Consider the following 10,594-nt stretch of genomic DNA (forward strand, 5'->3'; position numbering starts at 1 on the left):
TCAGGATAAATTGTAATCACCAAATATCTACTAAACTTAAGACATTCCCGTACGCTTCAAGAGCACTTTGTGTTCAGTGCTATTTCGCAATCTTAGCAGGGAAACACACAATAGTAAGATGGTGAACATAATACCTGCTGAACACCAGCATGTTGGCATTGTCATCGTTATCATGTGTTATCTGTAGGGGTGTAACGGTACACGTACCCGTACCGAAATTATTCGGTACGGGCCCTTCGGTTCGGTACACATGTGTACCGAAGTGTACCGAACGAATATAACGTTAAACGTAAAAAATTGAGAACGTGAACAACTTCTTGGAAGTAATCTCAGGTGCTGCGTCGCAGCATTCAGAGTAATTTGCTCCCATTGTGTTCCACGAGTCATAGAGCAAGCAAGTCATTTCATTGGACGAGCTGGTCAGAGGGATGCGTTCAAATGTAGTCAGTAATTTGAGGAACTGTCGAAATGGCGAACGCAGATAAAGTTGAGCTCGAAAATCCTCCAGCATCATTGAAGTCTCCGGTTTGGGAACATTTTGGTTTCGCAGTTACGTACAAGGATGACGGACAAAGACAGGTGGACCGAACCAAAGCTGTTTGTCGGCATTGTTCAACTAACATTGGTTACGCGGCTGGAAATACATTAAACGTGCACAGTCATTTGAAAAGGCATCACCCGAACGTGAATATCACCGGTACCAAAAGACTGAAGTGCAAACCCAACTCCCACTAGCATTTAAGCCTCCACCACTCGCAAAAACTTCAGACCGAGCCAAAGCTTTTACAAACGGCAAATATCCTTATGTTGCCATGTTAGCAAAGCGCTACCTGGCTGTATCTGCTACTACCTCTGTCCCTAGCGAGAGGGTGTTCTCCACGGCAGGAGACATTGCTAGTGCCAGCAGATCTGCCCTTTCTGCAGCAATGTGGACAAGTTCATCTTTCTTTAAAAAAACATGAAAATGCAATGACAAGCAAGTCCTAATGTCAAGCTGGCTGCTTAGGTACTAGTACAAATACAGATTATTTCAGTTCATCGAAAAGCTGCACCTTAATGTTTATTTTATTATATTTTATATTTATTTGAGTGAATATTCACAGTTTAATAATAATTAAAAACCCAAAACTAATAGTTTATGTTTTGTGAGTACTAGAACAGTACAGTTCAAATATAGATTATTTCAGTTCATCGAAAAGCTGCACCTTAATGATTATTTTATTATATTTTGCATTTATTTCAGTGAATACATTATTCACAGTTTAATAATAATTAAAAAAAATATGTTATGTTTTGTGATAATTTTTTCTGCTGTACCGAAAACGTACCGAACCGAACCGTGACCTAAAAACCGAGGTATGTACCGAACCGAAATGTTTGTGAACCGTTACACCCCTAGTTAACTGTGTGTGATTATTCTAGCGTCCAGGACAGAAGTTTAAAAAGGAGACTAAATGGAGTCTCTGAGTAGGTTCAAATTGGTACTTTAATTAATAAAAAGCGTGGTAATGTCGCAAACAGAATATTGTCCGAACAGGAGAGAAAGGCTGCAGCTCCCTCTCCCTTGGTGGCCGTGCAGAAGAGAGCTTACAAGCATTCGTCTTTCCCGCTTGCCCGCTGTTCGCTCCTCCTCTCTGGGAGCTGTAGTGACGCAGGGGACTTCCCCCCTCGTTCTCCTGTGTCCGATATCGCGTTAAACAGAGGATTTCGACATTTTACATTCATTGCTTACTTCCACATGCCTTTTCTCCTCCTTATCTCTTTCATAACATTATATGTAATACATGTTAACGGCGTCAATAGCCACTTTAAAGAGCCTGTGACACCATCCCAACAACTGTTGTGCAATGAAATATTGGGCTACTAGTAATATCGAACCGTCAGTTTAAAAAAGAAAAAGCGATACCGTTTCGTTAAATATCAATACTTTCGAACATCGCGGGGAAATTCCTTCACTCATTTTGAAGTTTTGGGGGAAGCCGGAAGTGACGTCAATGCGGGAACGCTTCGAGAGCCAAACACGGACAAAGTGTGTTGTGTCATGCGTAGAAATGGTAAATTACTGAGTTTAGGCACGTTAATAACGTTTTAATGAAGTTGACTACAGTATATTCATATGTGTCAGTGCTTTCATGTCAATTCGGCAACATAAACATAATGATCGTGGTGAAGATGATGATTACATGAGGATTAAAAATCGGGAGTGAGAGCTGCTGAATTTCCTCCCGTCGGATGTGATATAAAAACAAATCGATTATTTTTGTGGTTATAAACTCAAGTGGATGAAACTACATGTATCAGTGCTTTCATGTCAATTCGGCGAACATATTATACATTAAATGATGAGTGAGGATGATGATTAAAAATCGTTTGTTTGAGCCGGTCTGCATTTACTGATGAGAAAACAAACCGATGCTTTTTGTAGTTGTAGTACACCAACAACATGGATTAAACGTGTGTTTTTTTTACCACAATGTTGGGGAAATTAATGGATAAAATGCACGGATTATTATTGTTTGATGTTCTCATAAACGAGTCATGTTTGTTATAGAACTTGGTTTAATAACCTTGATAGTAACGGAGCAACATACATACACCTGGTAGTTATCACAACACTACTCGTGTGCCGCATGTAGATCCCTACATCCGGTACGGTGTCTGCAGAAGGACCAAAGAGACCAAATGCGAATACTCTACATCCCCTTTCTTTAGCTCTTCCTACAGTAGTGAACAAAACTGTTATACTGAGCACATATGACAGAACATACAGGATGCTGCAAATGTACACATTATCAAACTATGTGTGCATTTAGTAACTGATGAACACAGAGGCTATCTCAAAGAAGGAGTGCAGCATTTAACTCAGTAATTACTACCGTAACAAGTAGATTATTAGAATAGAATACATTTGCACTATGCAACAAAACTTTAGGCCTCAATATGGCATAACTGTGTGAACTAACAGTTTAGAGTCATTGTTCTCAGAGTGGTATGCTTATGCATACATGACAAAGTTTCAGTCTCTGTATTTGGGATTAGGCTTGATAGCACGGCCTGAGCGTGTCCTGTAGACACTCTCAGGAGTGTCTGGCAGCAGTTTAGCTGTGGGAACATCAGCCCTCATGTGTTCACTGTTCAGTGATTCCTGTGTGTTACAATCTGTGAACTCAAGTCCTGTGTCCTGATGATCAGTGTCACTTGTGGAGGTGTGTGACGGGACGGGCTCAGCTACAGGCAGAATGTGCCTACGATTCCTTCTGTACAGCTTCCCGTCTGAGTGGACGACGTATGACCGGGGTTCCTTGCAAATCTCTTGAATCATTCCAGTCCTGTTGTAACCTTGTGGGGTCTGCATCCTAACAACCTGTCCTTCCATCAAAGGTTGTAGTGGTCGGCTTGACTTATCATAGCACTGTTTTTGATACAGCCTCTTGTTTAGAAGCTGGGCTTTTACCTCTTGTGGATGACGCATGTGTGGCTCAAGCAGCTTCACCGAGACTGGGAGTGTTGTACGTGTTTGTCTCAACATCAGTCTCTGTGCAGGAGATCCTAATTTTGCGTCACGTGGTACATTCCTGATGTTTAATAGGTTGAGAAAAACATCAGTTCCATCTCTATGAGATTTCTCCATGAGCTGCTTAGCACTGCGCACAGCTCGTTCAGCTAGCCCGTTGGACTGGGGATACTCAGGGCTGCTGGTAATATGAGTGAAGTCCCACTGTGAAGCAAAGTCTTTAAAGCGCTGGCTAGTAAACTGCCTCCCATTGTCTGACATGAGGGTGTGAGGTGTTCCGTGAACTGAGAAATGTCTTTTCAGCTTTGCAATGACTGTTGCTGCAGTGATATCACGAAGCATGTCGATCTCATACCAGCCTGAATATGAGTCCACTAGCACTAAGTATTGCTGATTGTGCCACTCAAAGATGTCAGTTGCTACAGTTGACCACGGCAGGTCTGGAACTGGATGCAGATGGAGTGGTTCTTTCTGCTGGTGTGGTTTTGTGCTGTTGCACACAGAGCATGACTGTATTTCTGTGTGAATGTTGTCTGTCATAGTTGGCCAGAAAACAATGCCACGTGCTCTCCGCTTTGTAGCTTCTTCGCCAGGATGTCCTCTGTGCATGATGCTGATGTATTCTTTCTGTAGTGACAGAGGAATAACGGCTTTGTGACCCTTCATTATGACTCCATTTTCAACAATCAGTTCGTCTCTGAAAGGAAAATACGGTCTAATGGCATGTGGAAGATTATGCTGTTTAGCGGGCCACCCGTGTCTGATAGTGGTGCTGAGTGTTTGCAGAGTCATGTCTTCAGCGGTGTGCCTCTCTAACTCTTCTAAGCGAGAAGAAGATATGTAGTTAACAGTCATCACGTCAAAGTTGTCCTCTTCTTCAGCTTGCTGAACTGTGGAGCTGCGGGGAGCTCGCGACAAAGTGTCAGCCAGGAACATTTGCTTTCCACATTTGTACACAAGAGTGATGTCGTACTTTTGTAGTCGTAGCATCATTCTTTGTAGTCTTGCAGGTGCTGTGTGTATGGGCTTTTTTAGTATGGTGACGAGGGGCTGGTGGTCTGTTTCAATAGTGACTGGTTTACCATAGATATAGTCATTGAATTTTGAACATGCAAAGACCACTGCCAACAACTCTTTTTCGATTTGAGCATATCTGGTTTCTGTTTCAGTTAGTGTACGCGAAGCATACGCTACAGGTTTTCCTTCCTGCAAACACGCTGCACCGAGTCCGTACTGTGAAGCGTCACAGGTAAGTGTCACTGGCTTGTCAACGTCGTAGTATAGCAACACCGGTGGGCAAGACATGCGTTTCTTTAAATCTTCAAAAGCTTTCTGCTGCTGTTCGTGCCATGTCCATTCTGTGTCTTTATATGTGAGCTGCCGTAGTGGAGCTGATAGCTGGCTGAAGTTTGGTATGAACTTTCCAAGATAGTTGACCATCCCCAGAAATCTTTGTAAGGCTGGGACGTCTGCTGGCACTGGCATCTCCTTAATAGCACTTGTTTTGGAAGGATCTGCTTTGAGTCCTTCACTGGTGAAAACATGGCCGACATAGCCGACTTGGCTTAGCCTGAACTTGCACTTGAGGGGGTTAAGCCTTAAGTTTACCTCCCTGACCCTGTTGAGCACTTTTCTCAGGTTGGCATCGTGCTCTGCAACATCTTTACCTGCAATAATGATATCATCAACGATTATTTCACAGGGGTATCCGTCGAAAATCTGTTCCATGGAGCGCTGGAACACCTCGCTGGCAGAATTGCAAATGGCATTCTTAGAAATCTGTAACGACCAAAAGGGGAGCTGAAAGTGGTTAACATGGAAGACTTATGGTCGAGTGGAATCTGCCAAAAAGATCTCTTTGCATCTAATACAGAAAACATAGTTGCTTTTGACATGTGTGTGGCGACTTCTTCCACAGTACGCATAGGATGGTGTGGTCTTTTCAGAGCCGTGTTCAAGTCTCTTGGATTGATGCATATCCTGATTTCTTGTTTGTCCTTTTTGCTAGTGGCTACCATAGAGGACACCCAATCAGTGGGCTCTGAGACAGGAATGATGACGCCCAGTTCCTGCATCTTGTCGAGTTCAGCTTTGACTCTGTCTTTCATAGCCACAGGTATGCGATGTGCAGGACGAACGACTGGTTTTACATCTGGGTCGAGAGTCATGGAGTACGTCACAGGTAGCTTTCCAAGCTCATCAGAGAAGAGATCGCTGTATTCTGTTTGGATCTCAACTGAAAAATCATCGTCAGTGGGGCTTAATTGATGAACTGCTTCACTGAATGAAACTAGTCCCATCCGTCTGCACGCTCGTAGCCCAAGCAGTGGCAGGACATCCTCTTCCACAATGTAGAATGGCAGTGTGTGGACTTTTCCCACTAGGTGGCACTGCAGTCTGACTACGCCCGCAGTTTTGATTTTGCTACCACCATATGCAACAAGATTAGTGGATTTAAAACACGTCTGTATTTTTTCATCTCCTTTTATCACATTGAATGACATTTTTGACATAACATTGCACTTCGCACCAGTGTCTACTTTCATCTCGACTACATTGTCATTGATTTGCACTGTGACAAAAGCCTCATCATTTTTATCGATCTGTGCATCAGTTGCGTCAACACTTACTTGCAGTGTTACGCCGTCAACATAGAATGTTTCATCTGTAGTTGTATCAGCTTGATCAGGTTCTAGTTGATGAACTATCCTCCTGGGCCCTTGCTTGTTGTATGCTTGTTGTATGGAATTGCAACACTTCTTGAAATGATTCCACTTTTTGCAGGTATGACACTGTTGACCATTTGCTGGACAGTTGTCCCTCTTTGCTGCATGACTACCTCCACAGTTGTAGCAGTTGGAAATAGAGCTAGCTCCATTTGCCTGAGGTTTCCTTTTGTTGTCGTATTTTCGTGTTCCTCTCTGGTAAGTCTGAACTGAATCCACATTTGTGGCAGAGTGCTGTGGCATAGCTAGCGTTTTATTGTGCTCTTCAGTCATCTCATGGATCTGACATATGTTAACAGCCTTGATTAGTGTTAAATCACAGTCTCTCAGGAGCACTTTCCTTAAGTTGTCATTACTGATACCACAGACCAGTCTATCTCTGGTTAGTTCTTCATAGAGATTCCCAAATTTGCAGCTCTTTGCCTTGATCCTTAAAGCACTGACATACGATTCAATTGACTCACCGATTTTTTGATTCCTTGTATTGAACTTGTGTCTTTCCATAGTGACATTTGTTTGAGGGTTACACATCTCCCTAAATTTCCTTTTTAGACACTCTGGGTCTTCTTTAGACTCGGCATGAGTGATGATGGGCGCATCCTCGCCAGGACCCCTCACTTCAGCCGCATAGACGAAAGACCTCTCGCGCTCGATGGCCTCTGATCCCGCTATATTGAGGAGAATGTATGCTCGTGTCCGTGCTGGCTTGTCATAGTGTGCCGCCGCGATGAAAATGTCATATTCCTGTTCGAATACTCGCCAGTTCTCTGCGATGTTACCGTCAAAGACGAGTGGGTCGGGTCTCCGGAATCCTTCCGCCATGTTAGCTTAGCTGCATGCGTCGTGTTGGAGCAGGCTTAGTTGTCCTCTCAAACGTCACCCAGACGTGAAAAATCCGCCGTAAAAAAACTCCGGAGACTTGACTTCTGACACCATGTTTGATGTTCTCATAAACGAGTCATGTTTGTTATAGAACTTGGTTTAATAACCTTGATAGTAACGGAGCAACATACATACACCTGGTAGTTATCACAACACTACTCGTGTGCCGCATGTAGATCCCTACATCCGGTACGGTGTCTGCAGAAGGACCAAAGAGACCAAATGCGAATACTCTACAATTATTATTATTCCCACTCCGATCGGGACACTAGGTCCACCGTTTCCCCGCAGCCAGGCTCCCCCCGTTGACAGTTTACGTGGGCTGGGTGCAGTGGCGGACTGGCCATCGGGACGAATCCCGATGGGCCGGTACCGAAGTGGGCCGGTCGGATAAGTCACTAGCACATCCCCCATAGGCGGCGCGTGAGGCTCAGGTTTGAGAAGGCTAAATAACTTATTTTACCTGACGCTGCCCGCCTCCGGCGTCTATAGAAGAGAGATCCACTCAGTGTGCGGAGTTTAAATCTCTCAAGTCATATTACAGGATAAAGGAAATACAGTTTAAACTGCCGTATGCAGAGAAGACACCGACGTGTCGCACTTATCATTCATATTACATCATCAATGAGATCATCGATCATATAATATCATAATATATCATATATTTCCTTATCTGAGTCAGCTTCTCCAGCCTCATCTGGCCGTGCAACACTCACAGTGTCACAGACTCGATGCAGAAGTATTATTTAACACATTATGTTGACGAAACACTCGAGACAAATGTAATTAAAGTCAGATCCACTCGTGTCTTAGACGTGAACGCGCTCTCAGCTGGAGAGAGAAACCCTGGCTTGATTTACCGAGTTGATAACCAGCGTCGTAGGATCGCTTAGCGAGATCTCGTTTGTTAGTTTGTTGTTAGTTTGTTTGTTACTCAAACATATCCAGGGTCTGTTGAACTGGCTTCGTAGTACAGGGCACAGGTGGCGAGCAGCGCTAATGTCAAAGACACATACATTATACATTATATTTGTATTTTACATCCCCCGCTCCCCCCGTTGACAATTTACTAGCGGTACCGAAGTGGGCCGGTCGAGAGTCCCGGGATGATGTTTAGTCCCAGTCCACCACTGGCTACATGACCATATGATCGCCCATATTGACGCACCTCATTCCTAAACTTCTAACAGATACAACATAAACCGATCCTTCAGCCTCATATGAGCTCTCAGACACGTTCAACATTAACCTGTCATCGCTGTCTGAGCTTGCTGCTGTGTGCACCATCGTGCGTTTACATCTGACTGTATATATATAAAGGTTTACATGCAGATGCTGGGATCCTGGACGGTGCAGCTGGAGCGCTGTGCCCGCAATGACGTCACCCATCATTTGGCGGGACTTGAAGAATCCGCGAGAAGATCCAGAAAATTGTCAACATTGAAGGCAGATTAATGGTTATCAAAGTACAAATATCCAAAATCAGTTCAGTAACGGTTTTCAAGGGGACAATATGTACTCAAATTGATGGGTTTGGATGATGGGGGAAAACCGTGTCACAGGCTCTTTAATGATACTAATGGGCGGTAGTCCCGGATGCCGTCATGACGGATTTTCAGAATAAAAGCTTGGTATTGAGAACTTCCGGGTTTTTCCAGAATAAAATAGCATTTAAACTGACGGTATGTTTAAGGTACATTATGCCATAAAACATTGATTTTAATTTCTAACACATGTTACCACGCTTTCTGTTCATAATGCCTTCAGTTTTGAATTAATGTAATGAACACATGTTTATGTGCCTTTGTATGATGTAATGGAATAATCGTTTAATAACGTTGAACAAATAGATAAATAATGTAACATTGCATTTAGCTCAAAGCACTGCAAATCCAAGTACACTATAATTTATGGCTGTGGACTTATGCTGCCCTTCACCAATGGTGAATGATTTTTATAAATATTACGTGGTATGATAAAATCCCTTATGTCATACTGCTTAGTTGAACAATGAACGGATGACCATCCATCAATAAAGCACTTGATTCTCTGATGCTAAAGTGAGTTGCTTCTGCATTGTCGAACAGAAACAACAACATTGTATTATGTACAACATTGAGTGAAGACCTTAAAGGAAGACTTTAGAAGAGTCTATTCCTAGATGAAAAACTTGCAGTTTACTCATAGAACATTGCAATATCATTGCTATACCGCAGTGTGCGAAAAAGTACACGTCCCACCGTCCGGGACGTGTTATTTACAATATCGGACAAGTAGATCTTTCAATTGACTTGTCCGGTGGACAAGTGACGTTTTTCGGCAAATTATTGATACATTCAGTTTACAAAAGGCAGAACTCATTCGTAAATTGTACGTGTCCGCCATTGTTCGTTTAGAAGTGTTAGTTTCGGTTCTGCTTGTCGATTCCTAAGGAAATGCATCTCGCCGCTTTCTGTACAGTTAGACGGGGGCGGAGCGGGGTGGGAAGTGTAGCACAGTGGCAGTGTTGGGAAGCAAAACTCGGTTCCGAGTAGGAACAAATAACAATTGTCCGGTACCGGGATTAATAAGAGTTGTGAGGACAGGAGGCGAGGCCGAGCCCCGCGGACTGCAGCTCTCTCTATGCTCCGTATCAGCTGATCTGTCTGTCCGTATCAGCTGATCTGTCTGTCTGTCTGTCTGTCTGTCTGTCTGTCTGTCTGTCCGTATCAGCTGATCTGTCTGTCCGTATCAATTCAATTCAATTCAATTTAAAGGGGCTTTATTGGCATGAAAGTTAAATTAAACAATGTTGCCAAAGCATCACAATACAAAATAATTAACAACATTAACATACATTTCAAATGTTTACATATTATTGATGATATATATACAGTGATATAATTACATTTCAACGTGTGTGTGTGTGTGTGTGTGTGTGTGTGTGTGTGTGTGTGTGTGTGTGTGTGTGTGTGTGTGTGTGTGTGTGTGTGTGTGTCATTCACTGTCCCTCAGGTTGTGGCATGTGTATACATATTGGGCAGCAAGGTGTGCCTTGTCTCCTTCTCCTAGGAGTACTCTCAGTCTTGAGAGGTCATCAACCTCCTTGAAACATGGGATCACAGAGTTCAACTTGTTCCAGTAAACGCTCCTTACTTCGTTGAATGTTTGGCACTTCAGGAGGAAGTGCATCTCTGTCTCGGTCTCACCTGTCGTACAGTGACCACATATTCTGTTCTCTTTTGGTTGCCAGGATCTTTTGAGTCTTCCTGTTTCGATTGCCTGTCTGTGGTCACTGAGCCTGTACTTGGTTAGGATCTGTCTCTGCTTTCTATCTCTGACAGTAGAGAGATATTCTGCCAGCTCGTACTCTCTGTTTAGAGCCAGGTAACATTCTAATCTGCTTTGGCTTCTCGTCTCGTCTTCCCAATGTTGTAAATAGTTGTCTTTACATTGTGCTATAATGCGTTTGACTGCGATTGGTGTTTGGAGA

The sequence above is a fragment of the Pseudochaenichthys georgianus genome, chromosome 9 (genome assembly GCF_902827115.2).
Source record: "Pseudochaenichthys georgianus chromosome 9, fPseGeo1.2, whole genome shotgun sequence".
NCBI classification, from domain to species: Eukaryota; Metazoa; Chordata; class Actinopteri; order Perciformes; family Channichthyidae; genus Pseudochaenichthys; species Pseudochaenichthys georgianus.